At 39.6% G+C, this 19,617-nt stretch overlaps 2 long non-coding RNA genes across 8 annotated transcripts in view; one reads left to right on the top strand and one right to left on the bottom strand.

The window, feature by feature from the left end:
* LOC148161875 (uncharacterized) overlaps positions 1-8,772 on the bottom strand; it is a 146,159-nt gene extending 137,387 nt beyond the window's left edge. For 4 of the 5 annotated variants that reach the window (XR_015767319.1, XR_015767320.1, XR_015767318.1 and 1 more), the window contains exon 1: positions 6,600-7,072. This is a non-coding gene — a long non-coding RNA (uncharacterized LOC148161875). Of the gene's footprint in view, positions 1-6,599; positions 7,073-8,536 lie in introns of those variants that run through there. The other variant, XR_015767317.1, reaches the window with a different exon arrangement.
* Positions 1-18,889, top strand: part of LOC148161874 (uncharacterized) — an 86,616-nt gene extending 67,727 nt beyond the window's left edge. Inside the window, exons 1-4 of one of the 3 annotated variants that reach the window (XR_015767321.1) lie at positions 6,629-7,041; positions 8,547-8,654; positions 18,037-18,212; positions 18,453-18,889. This is a non-coding gene — a long non-coding RNA (uncharacterized LOC148161874). Of the gene's footprint in view, positions 1-6,628; positions 7,042-7,303; positions 7,872-8,546; positions 8,655-18,036; positions 18,213-18,452 lie in introns of those variants that run through there. The other 2 variants (XR_015767322.1, XR_015767323.1) reach the window with 2 other exon arrangements.
* The last annotated feature ends 728 nt before the right edge of the window (positions 18,890-19,617 follow it).

Raw genomic sequence — 19,617 nt, 5'->3', positions numbered from 1 at the left:
TGGATCAATGAACTCAAAATTTGAGGTCTCAGATCTCAGAATGTGGGCATTTGGGATGCCCCATAAGCTCCCCACACCAGTGTAATGTTCCTCCCAAGCAACTCCTACTGGGCCATTTCCTATTCTTTCCAGTAAGCGAGGGGCAGTTATACCATAAACATTTTCTGTATCAATGAATAACCGACTATAAACTCACGTAGCCTAAACTAGGTCTTTTTTTTTTTTTTAAAGGGGAACCCAGGGGCACCTGGGTGGTTCAGTCCGTGAAGTGTCTGACTCTTGATTTCGGCTCAGGTCATGATCTCAGGGTCGTGAGATCGAGCCCTGCATCAGGCTCCACAGTCAGCACAGAGTCTGCTTCAGATTCTCTCCCTCCCTCTGTGCCCCCCCATGTGTGCTCTAAAATAAAATAAAATAAAATAAAATCTTTAAAAGGGGAGCCCAGAAAGGAATTTCAAACTTGATTCACATTAAACAGAGCAGATGTCCTTAGACGTCAGCAAATCTTGCTGAAGTCTAGTGTTTCCCCCTGTTTTCAACACTTGGAAACTCCAGGGAGCTTCTCATTCTTGCACCCTCAATAGAACTTGCTTTCTCTCATCTTGCTCTTATCTCCTTGGTCCCTCAGTAGTCTCTTGCCGCCTTCCAGCTGGAACCCTCCAACAGTGACCGCTCTCTCCCACAGCAAAATGTGTGTTCTGGGAGGATGAGTCTCTTCCTGTACCACCGCCCCCCCCCCCCCCGCCATGACCTTAACTCTGATTCTAGGGTGAATTTGTCCAAGGAAACATTTGTACAAGGTACACAGATATGAGAATGTGTACAAGTTATGAGACAGAGAGGGGAGAAAGCTGGAACTCCCTCAAATAAATAATTTTTATGGTATCACTGTGCACATCTATTTAGGCTTCAAAATGGTTTTTGTTGTTGTTGTCTTAAATGGGTGCATTCTGTGCCAGTGGACCATACTTTTAATGTTTTCTCTTGTGGTTGGCATTTAGAATGTTTGTCCTTTTGCAGGAAGCACTACAAAGAATATATCTGTGCTTATGAGGTTTATTCTCTTGTTGAATTAAATAAGATAATGTATGTAAGGTACCGAGCACAGTAAATAGTGGTTTTATTTTATTTCCTAGGATAAATTTCTAGAATACTTATTATTAATTAAAATGTATGTACAATTTACTGGCTCTTTATTGGTAGGGTCACGTTGCTTTCCAAAAGGGTTATACAACAGTTTTAGCCACATTTTAAAACATATGCCACTGTGCCTCATGTTTGTTATGAATACCAGCAGGAATGACCTTTGCTCCTTTGTGTGTATTTACTCTTTCTGTGAGTTGTTGTTTATAGCCTTGGCCTTGATGTTCTTCTTAAAAATAGCAATGCTACTATCACTTATGGACAGTTTTTCTTATTTGAATGTCAGCTTTACCTTTGTGACCTCTACATTTCAAGGATAGGAAAGTTGACGTTCTCCGTCGATCTGACAATCATTCTATTCTCTATCTGCTAATTTTTCAAAGTATTATCTTTTCTATCCTTATCTCTCTAATCTATCTGGAGTTTATTTTCTTAAATGGCATAAAGTGAAAATCCCTATTTTAATGGAATTTTGATTTAATCACCCAAAACCATTTGTTCCATAATTCTCACCTATTTATAACATGCTCTTTTATAATGTATTCATGTTTAAACAGTATAGTTGGTATATTTTCAGTCTCACCATTCTGTTCTACTGAGCACAATGTGCAAATGGACACGTTTTAATTCTTTTTGCTTTATAAATAGCTCCTGTAGAAGTTGGTTTTGTGTCTTTCTTACTATGTTGTCTCCACTCAGACAAAAGCTGGACAAATTGTTCATGGTTAGTGCCATAAGGCATGATTGTGTTGAATTGTTACAGTAATAAAGTTGTTTGGATTTTTACTTGTAACCAGACCTCAAAATAAATGTCATTATTCTATATTTTATCTCCACAACCTCTTATGGCAGGTTATTTTTGGAGGGGGGAGAGTGGTGCTCTTAAATACCAAAGTATCTCCAATCTTAAAATCTTCTCTATTTCTCTAGAGCTTGTGGTTTGAACTACATAAAATTTCAGAAGCAACTGTGGCTTTCTGGTATTTGCCACCTAATGGCCCTTTTGTATATTATAAGAATTCCAGATTGTCACTCCAACCCCTTTGGGATATTTTAGAGATAACCATGTGTGTGTTTAACCAAATTTTGCTCAGAGAAAAGATTTATATATTTTGTTCCTGGTTTTAGATACTTCACTTAAGTGGTACCTGTAGTAAAAGATAGAAGACTGAGCATATACTTTATCTCTGCTCTTTTCCAAGTTTCCACTGAAATTATAGAATAAAGAATAACTTCCTAATTGTACTGGAAAACAGGAATGGTGACACAGTGTCCACTGTGGATAAATGGAGGAAAATGTTCACTTCCATACAGTTAGTAAGAGTTTAATTGCCTTAGTCATTATTTGGAAGGCAAATTTGGCTGTAAATACCAAAATTAAAGTGTATCCTTTGAATATGCCCAAAGGTGTATTTGTTAAGATATTCAACAACCTTTATGATCATCAAAAGGAAAATCATTAAGTAAATGCATGAATGTGTACATCCGTATATATATTATTTGTATGATTATATTTTATGAACATCGTATATACATAGTAGTGTATGTATGGCATTAAACTGTTTTGAAAACATCTGCATACTAAGTTCTGAGTAGGGCCACCATGACAGGGGAGTGGGACTTGGTTGAAGGGTTGTGAAGAAGAAAGATGCACTTTAGCTTGTTTTTGCTGTATACTTGTAGCGCTATTTGAAAATTTTTCAAGTGAGCATCAAAAAATCAAATGATATGCACGAGGTTTTCTGTAGCTAGTTTTGTTTTTCCATGAATCTGTCATCTCTTGAATTTCTCTTTGCTTATTCTGATTGTAGATGATACTATCTCGTGATTTTCGTCAATCTTAAAATTAGTGTGACTCTTATTTTATGAGTAAATGGTTAGGATGACCTTTTTCTCTTGCTATGGTTTCTGAAAGAGTGTAGACCATTAAAAACATACTGTGAGTTATTTGTTCTACATTCTCTTGAGACAAAATGTTGCGCTAGAAACTAGGTTCAGTTTTTAAATAACACAGTTGTTTTAATATTTAAGTGTTTGCAGGACCCTGGATGCATTATCATACGTAGACTAGACATGTTGCGCATTCAGTATATCTACAATACAAACTGAAAACGCACACGGAATGGGGAACCACAGAACGAGCAAACGGATTTTATTTATGATGATAGTCCTTCTCAGGTCCTGTCTCCCTCTTTTGATCTAGGTGAGAGCAAGCTGGGAACATAACTAAACCAGTGCCGAGTGAGACAGGAGAGAGGATGCACAAAACCCCCTGATCCTAGCCAACTAGATTTTGAAGTTGAAGTTAATTAAGAGCAATATACAAATAATCTCTGCAAATGGTGACATTTATAAATGGATTTTGAATATTCTGAAGCCGTTATGTAAATCACCAAGAGTAAGGCTCTAGGGGAAATGTAAAACATGCAGGCTCACCTTTTAATACCTTTTGGTAGTGTTTTCATTAGACTTAATGCTTGTGGGGGGACCGTGTATCTGGAGGTAATCTGATGACAGACATGTTGTAGCCCTGTGAGAGGTGGAGCCCTAGAGGAGGGGGCTGCCGAGAATGGGACCTGTCGGTCAGGGTCAATGACAACAATAACAACAAGGAAACTGGTGACATTCTCTGTGGTTCTGTGGGAGGTTCTGAGCCTGCCCTCAATGGAAGAAGCAGAACTAACAAGACGCCGAGGAATCAGCACTGGAAGAAAGGGCGAGGCCTCAGTGCCTGTGAAGGTTCACTCCTAGGATGGGCTTTGGGAATGGGGATGACAAAAATGATAACCGTGAAGCTGTATCATTTAAGTGACATACGACTTTCAAGGAATTTTAGTTCGTGGGATTTCAGTAGGACAAGTAGCGGGCATGTGGTAATTGCTGTTAATATATAGCTGGGGAAACGAAGAATATTTAATGATATTTCGACGATCATACAATTGGCCAGTGATGGAACCGGGAACTAATTCCAGTTATTCTCGTTCTTACTTTTATAAGATATCTGCAGATTTTAGGGGTAGCAACTTCTGGCACCGCTGCTCTAGAAGCAATTCTGATAGCACGTGATATAATTCGATCATGAATACTTCCTAGCTCCCCTCTCCAAACATTGGCCTCTCGGTCCTTGCACATTTTTCCTCTTTCTCCTTTGTCATTGGCAGAGGTGGACTTCTTACTAAGACCTTTTGCCATTTGCAACCACGTGGATGGAGCTAGAGTGTATTACGCTCAGTGAAATCAGTCAGAGAAAGACAAATACCATATGATTTCACTCATATGTGGACTTTAAGAAAGAAAACAAATGGACATATGGGAGGGGGGGAAGAAAAAGAGAAGGAGGCAAGTCATAAGAGATTCTTTTTTTTTTTTTTAAAGATTTTCTTTATTTATTCATGAGAGAGAGAGGGAGAGAGAGAGAGAGAAGCAGGCTCCCAAGGAGCAGGAGGCCCGATGCGGGACTCGATCCCAGGACCCTGGGATCATGACCTGAGCCGAAGGCAGATGCTTAACCATCTGAGCCACCCAGGCGCCCAGTCATAAGAGATTCTTAACAATAGAGAATAAACTGAGGGTTGATGGAGGGAGGTGGGTGGGTGGGGATGGGCTAGATGGGTGATGGGTACTAAGGGGAGGGCACTTGTCATGATGAGTACCAGGTGTTGTATATAAGTGATGAATCACTGACTTCTACTCCTGAAACCAATATTGCATTGTATGTTAACCAAGTAAAATTTAAATAAAAAAAAAGAAAAACAAAGACAATTTCATCTTTCTCTCCTCCATGATGTTTTTTTAAACATCAATTTTTTTAAAAAGTTTGTATATATATCCGGATCACTCTAGAAATCATTAGTTCTCTTACGTGCTGTCAGCTCTATCCTTGTTAAGTACTGCTTTTTTGGGCAGGGGGAGGGGAGAATTGTGCTGAGCTATTTTATGTAGCTCAGAATTGGATTTCTAGAGTCTCAGAGACTTAGGGAACTGGAAATGTGCTCTACATTTTGCCTATCAACAAAGCCTAATCAAGAATGCATTCTTTGCCAGCAACATTCAAAACAGAGATGATTCCAAGCTGTGGCTTGGAAATAAACTCCTTTTATTGCCTTTCAATTTATAGTGTTCTTTGCCTTCATTTTGCACAAATATTCAGGGAATTTTCCCATTTAGAGAACCTGATGCACAAATTAAGATATTTCAAGTAAAGCCATTCATGATCTGTAAGGAAAGTAATACAAATTGACATGTGATACTAGTCTGAGTTCCTGACAACAATCAACTTAGAATATGTTCCTACATATACTCATGTGTCACAGGGAGGTTGTTTTTAGATTAACAACCGTAATTTAATGAGACTAATTTATTAATCAGACCTCAATTTGCAAACTTGTGTTTGTAAAAAAAAATCGCATGTGTGGTATTTTGTGTGTTTTGTTTGACTGTGTGTTTTTGTTCTTGTTGTTGTTGTTAGCTTTCTTTGATTTTTCTCCCCACAAGTAATCTCATAGGTTATGGCTAGCAGAATTGTTCAAAATTAATTTTGAACCCTAAGACAAACCCTAGGTTATCTGGTTCATAGCAGCAGAATTCAGTAACATTTAAGAGCAATATAAATAATTTTCAGAATGCTCATGAGGATGGAACTCTTGCTCAATTTAAACAATTCAGAATTTTGGAAACTGGTATTTGATCTGTCAATCTGCTTGTTGGAATAACGCTTCTAACTAAACACAGAAAAAAAATTAACTGGAAGAAATGTTTCAATTCACAGAGCCAGAAAAAATAAAATAAATCTCAGATACCTACATTAAATTAACCCTGGATTTATCTTGCTAACATGGCAAGTCATTATATACTTAACACAATTGAGATACACGGTTTTGATGAGCAGACCATTTCTTGAAACAATATTTTCACAGTACATGAAATATAAGAGCTTGGGATAACACCACATTAACCCGGAGGGAGACGGTCATTGAAATGCTCATGATTTTATATGGGAGGCTGAGCAGAGTAAAGCTGAAGATTCTAATATACAGACAGACAAGCTTCCAAGCTGTGACAGATGTGTTCTCAAAGTCCATTTAAAAGTCAGTAGTTTCTAATTCAGCATTTTCTCACAATAATAATAGTGAATTTTCAATACTGTTATGCATTAGGCAGTTTCTAAGTGCTTTATGTGAATTGTTTCATTTAATTCTTTCAAAAAGTCCTAAGACTTAGGTTATAATTAACCGAATATTATAGAAGAAGGATCTGAGACACAGAGATTAAATTGTCTTGAGGTCACACAGCTAGATCTCAGGCAGTTTGACTTCAGAACCTGACTTTTAACCACTTTACATGGAGGTGATGATATTAATCATGATCAGGTTCTATTCTCATGATCTATTACTATGTAAACAGTTGACACCCCCGTCCCCACCACCTGCCCCAAAAGACAGCTGTATTTTACTCACAATTTTGTGGGTTAAGAATTCAGGAGGGGCTCCTCTGGGCAGCTTGCATTTGCTCCAGATGGTGTCAGCAGAGGTAGCTAGATTGGTGCTGGGGGATTCCCTTCCAACGTGGTCACTTACATGGCTGGCAATTTGGTATTGGCTGTCAGCTGGGAGCTTGACTGGGGCTATTGGTCAGGATCCTTGGTTCCTCTCCACATAGGGTTGCTTAGGCTTCCTCACAGGACAGTGGCTGTATTGCAAGAGTTGAGTGTTCTTAGAGAGAGGAAGTGGAAGCTGCCAGTTTCTTATGGTCTAGGCCTGGAAGAGTAGCATAGCATGATTTCTGCTGTATTCTATTGGTCAACATTGTGACAGAGACCACCCAGATTCAAGGAGAATGGGTCTGCGTCTTAATGGACAGAGTGGCAAAGAATTCGCAGCCATCTTTTATCCATCCGAGGTACCCAGAAGAGACCATGAAAGCCCATATATTTAACATGTGACCTAGATTAAGGTTTCTCAAACTTGTCTTTACCTTTTCTTCTTCTGTCATGCTAGTTTTTAATGTTAAGTCTTTTTTAAAATACAAGTTTTCTTTCGGCTCTTAAGGCCTGTGATCCTGAGACAAGGTTGCGTTATTTTTAAATGTAAAATACCTGGAATATAGTTGGGATTCTATAGATGTTTATCGTTCATCATTTTTCCTTTTACTGTAAGGCAACTGTAAGATTTAACAAATAATGAAGAATGAGCTACAACTCAGAGGAACAAAATGGATTAAGTTGTTTGAAAGTACAAATATTCTACTTTATCTTTTACAACATACACACTCCATTTCCCAGCTTGTCATTTCCTTGTCTGTCATCACACTTCACGCCTGTGAGCTCTTTGGGGGCAGGGGCTCTGTCTAACTCATCCTTATACTGTATCCCCAGAATAAATACCATACCCTGGGAAATAGCAGGCACTCAGTAAATATTTGGGGAAACTTAACAAAGGCAACAAAACAACTTGAATGTATCTAGAATAATATACCAATAACTCTAATTTACTAATAGATGTTTGTCTTACTGAACATCTACTGTGCTGACTCCTAATGAAGCAGAAATGCATCTGGTGGCGTGACAGTTGAGTGAATGTACTTGTCATTTTAATTGTTTTAATACACTTGTAAGCCAGGGACATGTATCATTCTATCTCTGATGAAGAAATTCAAAATGTGTACCGAAGTTAATATTAATTCGCAATTGTGTATCTACCAAAAGTCCCTATTGATCTCTACTTCAAAAGGTAAGAAGACCTCTTTGTCTTTCTAGTGAAAATGTATTTTAATCTAATTGCAAGCCATTAGGCATTATCTATTTAGCTGAAATTAATACTAATGCCAGACACTTGGCCTGAAGTATCATCTTCTCATTTTGATGTAGAGTTTCCCTCTTCATTTGGTCTTCCTTTTTTTTTTTCTTCTCAAATGATAAAGAATAAATAAGACTGAATATGCAGAGCACTACTTCGTTTGAAAATTGGCTTTCTCAGTACCAGGCATAAGTTTGTACTTTTCTACAACCCAAGGCCCATAAAACCCCTACTGTTAAGCTGCTCCATGATACATATGAGATCTCTGAAATTCTGGTCTGACAGTTCTGAGATGACTCAATCTTGCTCCAAGTTCAGAATGTAGCTTATTCACATATACAAGGAAAAGGCTATAGAAACTATTTTCTTTGGGAGTGGAGTCAAATATTTGGTGGGGGAAAAAATAGCTCCATGAAGATAAACCAAGAGGAAGATGGGTAGGCAAAACTAATACTCCATTAGGAAAGGATGTGTTTTTAATCTCTATAAATAATCAGGGTTGAACCAATAGGATATCTGTATCTACCTACCTACCTAGCTACCTACCTATCTATCTTGATACTATGTAGAAAGAGATTTATTATGAGAGACTGGCTCACATTATTACAGAGGCTGAGAAGTCCCATGATCTGCCATCTGCAAGCTGGAGAACAGGAAAGCTGATGGTGTAGTTCTAATCCGAACCGGAAGGCCTGAGAACCAGGGATGCCGACAGTGGTAAGTCCCAGTGTGAGTCTGAAGGCCTGAGAACTGGGGGTGATGGTGTAAGTCTTGGTCCACATTCAAAGGCCTGAGAACCAAGAAAACTGATATTGGAGGGCAGAGAGCAAATTCACCCTTCCTCTCTGTCTTTTTGTTCTATTCAGCCTCTCAAGATTGGAAGATTAGATGATGCCCACCTGCAATGGTGAGGGCAATCTTTACTCACTCAAATGATTCAAATGCTAATATCTTCCAGAAACATCCTCACAGACACACCCAGAAACAATGTTTTACCAGCTATCTGGGCATCCCTTAGTCCGGTCAAGTTGACAAATGAAATTAACTGTCATAATCTTCAATTAAAGCATTCTTATCTGAATAATCTTCAGGACAGCAGCTCTCATAATTTTTGATTGTGAATCATCCAAATTCATTACTCCTCTTTCTATTAAAAAATTTTCAGTTTCAATTACATGCTTCAATACCTGTTTTGTCTTGAGTAGCCATTATGATCTAGCAAAGCAATGAGTAGAAAGGGAGTGCAACCCTGATGTTTATAGCAGCATTATCAACAATAGCCAAATTATGGAAAGAGCCCAAATGTCCACCGAATGATGAATGGATAAAGAGATAAAGAAGACATGTGGATTTTATAGATACATATATAACATGGAGTATTATTCCACATATGTGTGTATATATATACATATACATATACACAAATATATATAGTACAATATGTCTATAAATGGACTATTACTCAGCCATAAAAAAGAATGAGATCTTGCCATTTGTAACAACATGGATGGAGCTAGAGAGTATTATGCTAAGTGAAATAGTCAGAGAAAGACAAATACTATATGATTTCATTCATATGTGGAATTTAAGAAAGGAAACAGATGAACATGGGGGAAAGAGGCAAACTATAGAACAGATAAGACTCTTAACCATAGAGAACAAACTGAGGATTGCGGGAGGGGAGGTGGGTTGGGGGATGGGCTAAATGGGTGTTGGGTTAAGGAGGACACTTGCTGTGATAAGCTCTGGGTGTTCTGTGTAAGTGATGAATCACTAAATTCTACTCCTGAAACTAATATTACGCTTATGTTATTAACTGGAATTTAAATAAAAACTTGAAACTACAGAGAAGAGAAAGAAAGAAGTATATTAAATAAACTCATTTGGCTACCCAAATTTTGTATTCTAATAACAGCTCCATGGACTATAAAATTAGAATAATTGCGTAAAATGAAGCATAGATATTTATTGTCTATAGATTATATTACTGCTTGTGGTTTTTTGATGACTGCCATGAGTAATAAAGAATTAACTCTTTGTAAGTATGAAGACCTATATATAAGAGTGGCTAACATGGAGAGACAAGGATGATGAGATAGAAAATATTTTAAAAATAGGAATTATTAAATCTCATAAAAATAAAGGTAGTCTGAAAATCAGTAAAGATCAGGTATTTAAATGATGATGATGATGACGACGACGATGATAACACGAAGGTAATAATAATACAACCCCAAACTCATACTCTAGTACACATATTTGAAAATGAGAATAGAGTCAGGTAGAAAAATTCAGAGAAGTAACTAGTTTGAGTCAACTGCTCTCCTCTTTTATGTACTTCCCCTACCCCAATCAAAACACTCTAGCACTGAAATGGAAAATGATGAACTAGGGCATTAACAACAGATCTCACTACCAACTTCATTAAGACCAATTGCAAATGACTTATCTCAGAGAAATGAAGAGCACCTTCATCCCAGCAATTTCAATGGGGGGTTGCGTTTCACAAGCACACACAAAATATTATGAAAATGAGCATGTGTGGAGGTTTAATAGCTAATTTTCCAAGTTGATTATCTTGGCCAGTTCATTGGGATGCTCTTGCTTCTTAGCTAATTTAATTTGTTTCATCCTTTTTATTGTCTCGCTTAAATAGCAATTACGGGAGATAGCACTCCATTTAGCCTCCTACTTGCCCCTTTGCTAAATCATGATTTCACCCTGTGCCAGATAGTTACGGGTATATGAAGAGATGGCACTGGTGAAAGGCAGAGTGGGTGAACATACTTGACTCAAGCCTGACTAATCCAGGGAAAAGTTGCCAGTGATCAAAGTGTGTATGTGTGTATGTGTGTGGTGAATACCTTTGAACAACTCATTTATTCAGATATTCAGAAATGTGAAGCATTCCTGCTTGGAAATTCAGATTCACCTCCATGATGCCAACCAATATGCTACAGCTATTTAAAAGCCAGCTTTCAACCTAGGTAAAATATCAGAACCCATCCATTTTGTACTTCTGTTTTAGAACTATATATTTGTCTATGCGACAAAAAGCTATTAGATGCTATACTTTTTAGTATATTGTCATTTAAAAAAAGCTTATTAATTACTTGCTTACAGGTAGCCCCAGGTGAGTCGGAAGGGGCTTCCATGACCTGGAGTGCTCCGCTAATAGACTTTGCACACCGCTCTTAAAACTGTATATTCTGATGAGAACAGTACGAGAGGTCTCAATTCAACATGTATAGATTTTATGCCTTTTTTAATAGATAAAAAGGTAGAATTGGTCTCTGTTTGCAGACAGCTTTACTTGGGGATGAAAAGACAACATAAAACAGAATGCAAAAAACATATCCTGTAGCTGACTGAAGACTCTTCAGGGCCGACTGGTTAATGAAGTTCAGCTGGTAAACTCCTTGAGGTGGTGAAGCCTTGGTGAGAGAGAGTGACTGACATGGCCTGGGTGTCAACCAGGGGACTTCTCTAGAGCCACTTGGCCCTTGCAGCTTTGTGAAATCCACAAAAAGCCACCAAAATAATGGCCCATATTTCCACCCTGTCCCTTAGTCCTCAGGTTCCTTATAGTTCAAAGTGTTGAGGGAAGATTGCAAACACCAGCTTCATTGGAACTTGCATCATTAAGGAGGAAGCAGAAAGGTATGGATCTTCCAGTAGTATTTGCCCTCAGGTATCTCATTATAAAGCATGATAGAACTCTATACACCGGGGCACCTGGGTGGCTCAGTCGTTAAGTGTCTGCCTTTAGCTCAGGTTCCTGCATCGGGCTCCCTGGTGGCCGGGAAGCCTGCTTCTCCCTCTCCTACCCCCCCTGCTTGTGTTCCTGCTCTCTCTATCTCTCTGTCAAATAAAAGCTTTAAAAAAAAAACAAAACCTCTCTAAACCTTTCGCATTACTAATTTCCTTTGTTTCTCTTTCACTCTCTTGAATATGTGAAAGTAGAATCCACGCCCCTCCCAAATTGTAATATGATGAGGAAGTAGTAATCATCATCAGTAGTGGTAGTCTCACTCCCCTAGAAAGGCACATGGAGCTCAGAAACCCGACTGAAAATGTGCCCTCAACTCAGCGATTTTTGCTTTAATGTTGTAGTTGTCCAGCAACAACAAATTGTCTCTATAGCAGAAAGGAACTTGTCACATGACTCTCTAGGGACTCTTGTAACTAGAATACATATTCTAGTAACCGTAAAAGAGGTGTTTGTACACTAGGTAAAGGGCCCCGGTGTGTCTCTGAAACATAGGGGACACTCACTATTTACTGAGTGAATGAGAGAATGAATGCACAAAAATCTGGAAGGCCATTAGGAGGCTCCAAGATGCCAAGCCCTCCTTCCCTGACTGTGTGGTGTGGGAAAATGAGCAGCCTTCACTTTAATAGAGGAGGCAGCATCCTCAGTGGCAATTTTAAGTTTTTTTTTTATTTATTTATTTGAGACAGAATGAGAGAGAGAGAGAGAGCACATGAGAGGGGGAAGGGTCAGAGGGAGAAGCAGACTCTCCGCCGAGCAGGGAGCCCGATGCGGGACTTGATCCAGGGACTCCAGGATCATGACCTGAGCCGAAGGCAGTCACTCAACCAACTGAGCCACCCAGGCGCCCAGTGGCAATTTTAGCAGGCAGGTAGAGAGAGAGTTCTGGGAAAAGACTGAAGGTTTAGGGGTGTTTATTTACTTTGGAGTTGGAATTCTAGAATGCATCGTGGAAAGGATTATCTAGGAGAGCAGCCGTGAGAAAAATCACTTGCCCAGGGAGAAATACAGAACCAGATCAGGAGAGGAGGATGGGAGAGAAGCAATGACTAGAGGGGTTTATACTTTGACATTGAGGAAGACCTGGATGAAATGCAGAGTGGGATCCAGTGGCCCCCAGGCTTCCACTGGGAAACTTGTTTTCTATTCTGCATTGTGTCAAGGATGTGTGTGATCTCCTGATCTTCCTCTGTTTCAGTAACCCCCAGAAAGGCACATCCTGCATAGAGACTAGCACATATTAGGTATTCAACACAAACTTATTAGTAGCATGAATTCATTAAGAAGTATGGAAGCAGGAAATGCAGGATACAGGCTTGAAATGAAAGAATCTTTATTGCTTCTAACTGCTAGGCCTGCCTTGTGCTGCCAAATCACTTCTTGCCAGTTAGTTGGTATACTTGCAGCACTCTCCTGTGGAAGATATTATCTGACCTGTTCTAAAGTACCTGAAAGGGCAGAACTGAGGACACACGCTACAAGTCAGAGGCAAGTAGATTTCAGCCCCAAATATTCTAACAGCTGAAGTTACTCAGAATAAAAAAAAAATGCTGCCTTAAAAATGTAGAAAATTCCAACACAGAAAGGATGCAAGTAAAACTCAATGACTGTGTCTCAGGGATGTTTTAGCGGGGGTCCCTGCATTGGGAAAGAGCTTGGTCCCTTCTACCATTAAGAGTTTAGAATTATTTTTGTGCCTGGTATTATGATAGTCTAATACAATAAGATAAAAGCAAACTAGTTAGGAAAGGAGACACGGATCCAATTTATGAAAAGGGCAATAGAGAAAAAGATTGCATCTATATTATCATTATGAAAGCATTTGCCAATAGGTATAGTGCAGAAAGTTAGAAAATGCTGTAATGTTGGGCTGTAATAGGGAACTAAGATGTACTCTGCAGAACGTAGGAGCAAATCTAAATTAGGAAGGGAGAGGCTAAAGGGGTTTGGGGTCATTGAGAAAGGCTTCATGAAGCGGCTAGTTGTTTAGCTGGGCCTCCGGGAAAGGGTTAGAACTGGGACCTGTGCAGGGGGAGGTCCCTCCAGGGAGGACTGAAGTGAAGGAGGCTGCTGTGAGCCTGGCCTGCAAGGGGTTTCGGGAGGAGGCTGAGTGATTGGGTTCACTCAGGCCCTCGGTGTGTGCTTTGAATGGAGATGGTGGGAACAATCAATAGTCATTTGAGGGAGTGAAACACACTTAACTTCCTCTTGTCTGAAATCCTGCAGTACCCTGAGTCCATCGGCCTGCTAGTGAGGAGACCTGGGAATCCCAGCTGGGTCCGTAACTAGCTGTTTGGTGACGACACATCACTTCACCTCCCTGAGCCTTATTTTCCTCAATTATAAGGCAAGGGAGTTGGTGAAATCAGTTCTTCTCAAACTTGAACGTACAAATGGGGATATTATCCAAATGCAGCTCTGATTTTGAAGGTCTGGGATAGGGCTTGAGATTGTGTATTTCTAATAAGCTCCCAGGCAGGTAGTGCTGATGTTGTTGGTAGTGCTGATACACTTTGAGTAGCATGGGGTTGGATGAACACTACACAGATTAGTTTTAATTACGTTCTCATACCGCCTTTCATAGTTGTTTCATAGTTGTATACAACTACATATAGTTTATATAACTAGGTTATAAGGTTAAGAGTGTCTAGCACAGAACTTAATCCGTGGTAGTTACCCAATAAATATTCATTTACTAACATACAGTTTCTCCCTTAAACACTGTGATTACCTATGTTGATGGTTCGATCCTGGCTTTCAAACATGTTGTGCGGATTTAGGAAATCTCATAAAAGTCAAAGAAAAATCTCAGGACTTCCCTAGATCTTGTCTCTCAAGGCTCCTGCTTCTTCCAGGATAAAAGGAAATAATGGGCTGCATAAATACCTGACTGTTGCATTGGTTGCTTTAGGGAAAAACAATTAGATTGGCTTGCCATGCGCTGAGTAGATGGAATGGAGGTTTTCATTCCATTAACACTCATTCCATGAGTCATTCTAAATTCTTGAAAGTATGCCAATGAACCCCAGTGAATTTACTGCAGTTGCCACTGGTAGCATTTTGCCTCTGCACGCAATCAGCAATACTGTAATAACTTATTTCACAAAGAAAATGAGATTGCATGGTTTATTATTTACGCTACTGTTTTGTTTTAATACTGTTATTGTTCCTTTTTATAAGAAAGCATATTGATCTCTATCCTAAAGGACTGAGAAAGAGGAGACTTGAGAGTTCCCGAACTAGCGATGAGAGTATAGTAATAGTATTGACTAGTATTTTGTAATAGTATTGGATATCACTGAAAATGGTGTTATTGCTTTTTGGATTGATGGTAGTAATATAGAAGTGTTCTAAAGAGGTTGCATTGATTGCATAACACATACCTGATTACGGGAGATTTTTACCAGACTTAAGATGGCTTCCAACAAATGGTCTATGAAAGTAGTAAGATTTCTTTCAGTCCTGTGATGCCCTGATATCTGACCAAAAGTCATTTACATACAGGACAATTTACAGTGGGAAAATGACATTCACCAAAGGATTCCTGAAGTTTGCCGCTTGTCACCTAATACATACAAGGCAATGTTGATCAAAGACAAGAAGAGGAAGTATCACGTTCAGAGTCTTTCCATCAAAGTGATCTAATAGCCCAGTGATAAAATCTATCACACCGACTTGGTATGAAACCTCTGCTAATTAGAGAACTCCATTACAACATCAAGCCCATAGAATATCAGTATCAGGCTGAATCTGTTCTGTCAAAAAATAGGCTGGTTGTACCCAAGCCATATTTAAGGATTGCTCCATAATATATGTGTGCTGGGAAAAATGTATTTGAGTCATTATACTTTAGACAGGTGTCTGAAATCCATATTCAAGTAGTTTAAGAAAAAGGAGGATTTATTGGAAAGATCTTGGGGGAGTTGCCATAATTGGAAGAAGAGTAGGCCGACCAAATCAGAGGAAGGGCCTCTTTCTTGGTTTCCACTTCTCTTAGTGCTGGCTTTATTTTCTCCCACTGCCAACCAGCTTTCTCTACTTGGCAGTTATAGGGTTATTGACACCTTGTTTAACAGTTTCCCATTTTACAACTTTTTTTCCACCAGGGAGACAGACTCTCTTTTTCCCAGATCCATGTCAAAAAAATACTGGGGAAGAACTGCAATTGGCCATTTCAGGTGGCTTCTCACCCTTGGACCAATCAGCTGTGACAAGGAGGGCTGGATCATGTAAGAGCATACCGGCTCCCGTTGTAACCACATGGCTGGAGTGGGGAGGAGAACAGAAATTTCCAAAATGAGGGAGGAGTGTCTTTGCCAGAATATGGAAATAAATGGCTGGGTGAGGGCTCCTAATGTGTTGGTTGACAGTAGCATCTAATCCTCGATTTGTTTAATACTCCTCGTGTCTCCTACTGGTCATAAATCCAAGGTTGCGAATTCTGTTCTAGATGTTCCATAGTCCCCATCATACAAGCTGCAGGGATCTTCATTCTCCAGACCGTAGAAAACAAAGCTGCCAGAGTGTTTTCTGGGCCCCACACTTGCCTGGGTTAGTGGGGCTATTTTTGCTTCTGTAATTGATTCGCCTGAGTTACAGAAAGAAGGGGAAAGAAAAGGCTGACTGATGGCGTTTGCCGTGGGCACAGAAGGAAATCTGAGAGTCTCCTAATGCAAGTCCTCTTCCCTCCCCTCTGTTGCCACTAGCCCAGGAAACTTTGTGGTCCTCACAAGGAGAGTGTAAGCCACCCAGGAGCCAGGAACAATAGCATGTGTGTCTTTAAATTCTGGGAAGCTCTAACTATAGTCCTTACACAGGCAAAAGTATAACAAATATCTGTGGATCTGTTGTTAGCTTAAACCAAGCTTAACCTGTATAAAAGGTCAAAGAGGTACTTGGAGCTACATAGTGATTTGTAAACATCTCCAAACGTGAACATTTTACGTCTTGTTATTGTGTCCAGATGGGACTAACAGGGCAGAGTCCTCTATTTGTAATTCTATTTGTCAACCCCGTAATGTATTTTAAGGAAGAATATTATAGTTGATAGCAATTTTAATTATTTACCAATAATGAATGAATCTGGGTCCCTATTTAAGAAATGCAAGATTTGTATGATTCAAGCATATTATCTCTTACATGCAAACACTAATGAGTCCTATGAAGGTAACAAACTCCAGAAACAGAAGTAGAATCCAAACAAATGTGTTCGTTAGTCTTATTTGTCTTCTGATGATAGATCTTGAACTGGACACATGTCCAGATTTGAACTTTAAAACACAGGTATTCTATTTTAACAGAAAACTTTCTAGTAAGTTGATTATGTGACCGTTTATGGTAGAAAAGAAGGGGTTCCTAATGCTTACCACGAAGATAATGCTTGTGAAGATAATGGGTTGCGTTTTTCCTAAGTGGAAATCTTTTTATCGTTTTCCCCCAATTTAGTAAGTAACACAGCATCATTGTAGAAAATTTTAACAATTCAGAAATGAGTATTAAATGTGGACAATTTGAATCCCCTCATGATCCTAATCCCTAGAAATAATTCTTAACAATTTGATGTATATGGGTTTCTTTTACGTCACAAGCCCTTGTAGGGCAATTACTATATTCTAAGCACTTATCTAAACACTTTACAGCTGTACCTCATTGCATCCTCCTAACAACCCTACAAGGTAGATACTGTTTCCTTATTGACTGGGGAGGATATGGAGTTTCAGAGGCTTTCATAACTTGCACAAAGAAACATAGTTCTAAATGGCAGAATTGAGATTCAAACACAGCCTGACTCGAGTCCATGCTCTTACTCTATACACCTTTCCAGATCTCTGTTTATGCATATGATGAAAATGTATGTAACATGTTTCCAAGTTCACCTCCTATGGCTAACCTTTCCTTTAACATCCACTTAAAATGGCTTAACACCCCATTCCATGCAACGTGGGAGTCCAGTGTGCCTCCTCTGTAATATTTCTGTGATTTCTTGGAGGTATTTGTGTGGAATCTAAATCCTACTGCCTGGCAGCATCATGTCTAGGCATTTGCTCTCCTCTCTCTTCATCTCTGGATACCACCTTCTTTCTTCTTTTCCCCAGAGTACCACTGATATAAATAAGGCAGTTGTGTGTAGAGAACTTTTCGTGAAGATCTGGGGGTAAAAGAGAGGATTGCAAATAGGGGAAAAAATGAGTACAGTATTTACAATGATTGTTCTCAGAGCCTAAGGGAAAATTAAAACATAAACTTTTTTTTTTTTAATGTAAACATTTTCCAAGTAGCTCCTCCTTGGGCACACTCCATTTCTCTCTCTCTCTTTTTTTTTTTTAGGTTTTATTGACTTGAGAGTGAGAGCACAAGCAAGGTGAGAGGCTGAGAGTAAGAAGCAGACTCCCTGCCGAGCATGGAGACCGACGTGGGGCTCGATCTCAGGACCTGGGATCGTGACCTGAGCCGAAGGCAGACACCCAATAGACTGAGCCACCCAGGAGCGCCTCCATTTCTTGGTAGTACATACTGTCCTGTCTTGGGAACTTCTTTCTCTCAGACTCTGTCCTTCAGTTACTTTTTTCTCCGTCCAATATCCTTGTCCCCTTTACACCCAGGCCGTCACTCTTAAATACCACATCACTCTTCTCTTATTATGCAGAGTGATATTGCTCTACTTCTAAATTTTCCTTTCCATTTCATGGTAAGCGTTATCTTTCACAACAGAAACATTTTATGGTTGGAACTTGTTTTTCCAGGGGTTCTCAATGGGGATTGATTTCATCCTCCAGAAGATATTTTTGTGTGGAAACAAAGAATTATCCAGCCCCAAATGTCAATAGTGCCAAGGCTGAGAAAATCTGGTGTACAAGAAGTGTCCACCTTCCTTTGGGGATTGTTTTCTCTGAACTGGACAATGCAGTTTTGGTGGAGCCATAAACCATACACCTACTCTCTGACTCAGATGGCAAGGACCTCACTAGGCTGGGTCCAGGTTTGGAGCCCCACTTCCATGGCCATATGACCAAGAATGGACATTTGGATCAACCTGCACCGATCCTGGCCTGGGGATGTATCCTACAGATGCATTGCTACATATGTGCACGGCGATTGACCAGGATATTCAAGAATTATTTGTAATAGCAGTTACCACCCAAATTTTTATCAAAGGGTGACTGATTAAATTATGGTAAAGTCATACAAAGAAACACTGTCTTGTGTTTGTTTGTAAAGAGCTAACTGGGTAAGCTAGAACATTTCCCAGAATGCCCTTTCCTGGAGGATACCTGAGTTAGAATTGTCTAAAAGAGGAATTGGTGGAAGCCTTGGAAGATGGAAGTGATCAGCATCATGACTCTCTTAGGGGCGTAGAAGTGAGATGTAGTGCCAGACAGACTCAGGGGTGCTGGTGGTTTTTAGCAGGCCCTTGCTCTTTTTTACTCCATGTCCAGCTTTGCTCGATGTCCTTTTCTTTGCTCCATGTCTTCCTGACTGGTACTTTGCCACAGACCTGCAGAAGGAACAGCTGCCCATAGACTTGCCCCCCATTTTCCTTTTTGGTCCTGTTTTGGCAGCAGGATGTGCCTGGCTTCTTAGGTTGACTGGTTGGTGATTCCTCTGAAATGTCAACTCCCCCTTTTGGATCTCTGCTTCCCCAGCTACCCCCCAATATAGAGTCTAATTTCTATAATATATCCCTAATATCATAACTCTAAATGGTTTTGCTTCCCTGAGCGAACCCTGGCTGACACAACTGTGTAACCTTTGAAAGCAATGAGGCAGCTCTATATACTGATGTGAATTGATCTCCTAGATATATTAAGTGAAAACAGCAAGGTGCTAAACTGATGAAAAATATTACAGATAAAGCTAGAGTCCGTTTTGACCAATAACTCTCATCCTGGTCCCCATTTCTTTTCCCCA

The sequence above is a fragment of the Eumetopias jubatus genome, unplaced genomic scaffold (assembly GCF_037043125.1).
Source record: "Eumetopias jubatus isolate StellerSeaLion01/CBP00866 unplaced genomic scaffold, mEumJub1_p1.0 scaffold_47, whole genome shotgun sequence".
Classification (NCBI taxonomy): Eukaryota; Metazoa; Chordata; class Mammalia; order Carnivora; family Otariidae; genus Eumetopias; species Eumetopias jubatus.
This window is presented reverse-complemented; position numbering and strand designations above follow the sequence as displayed.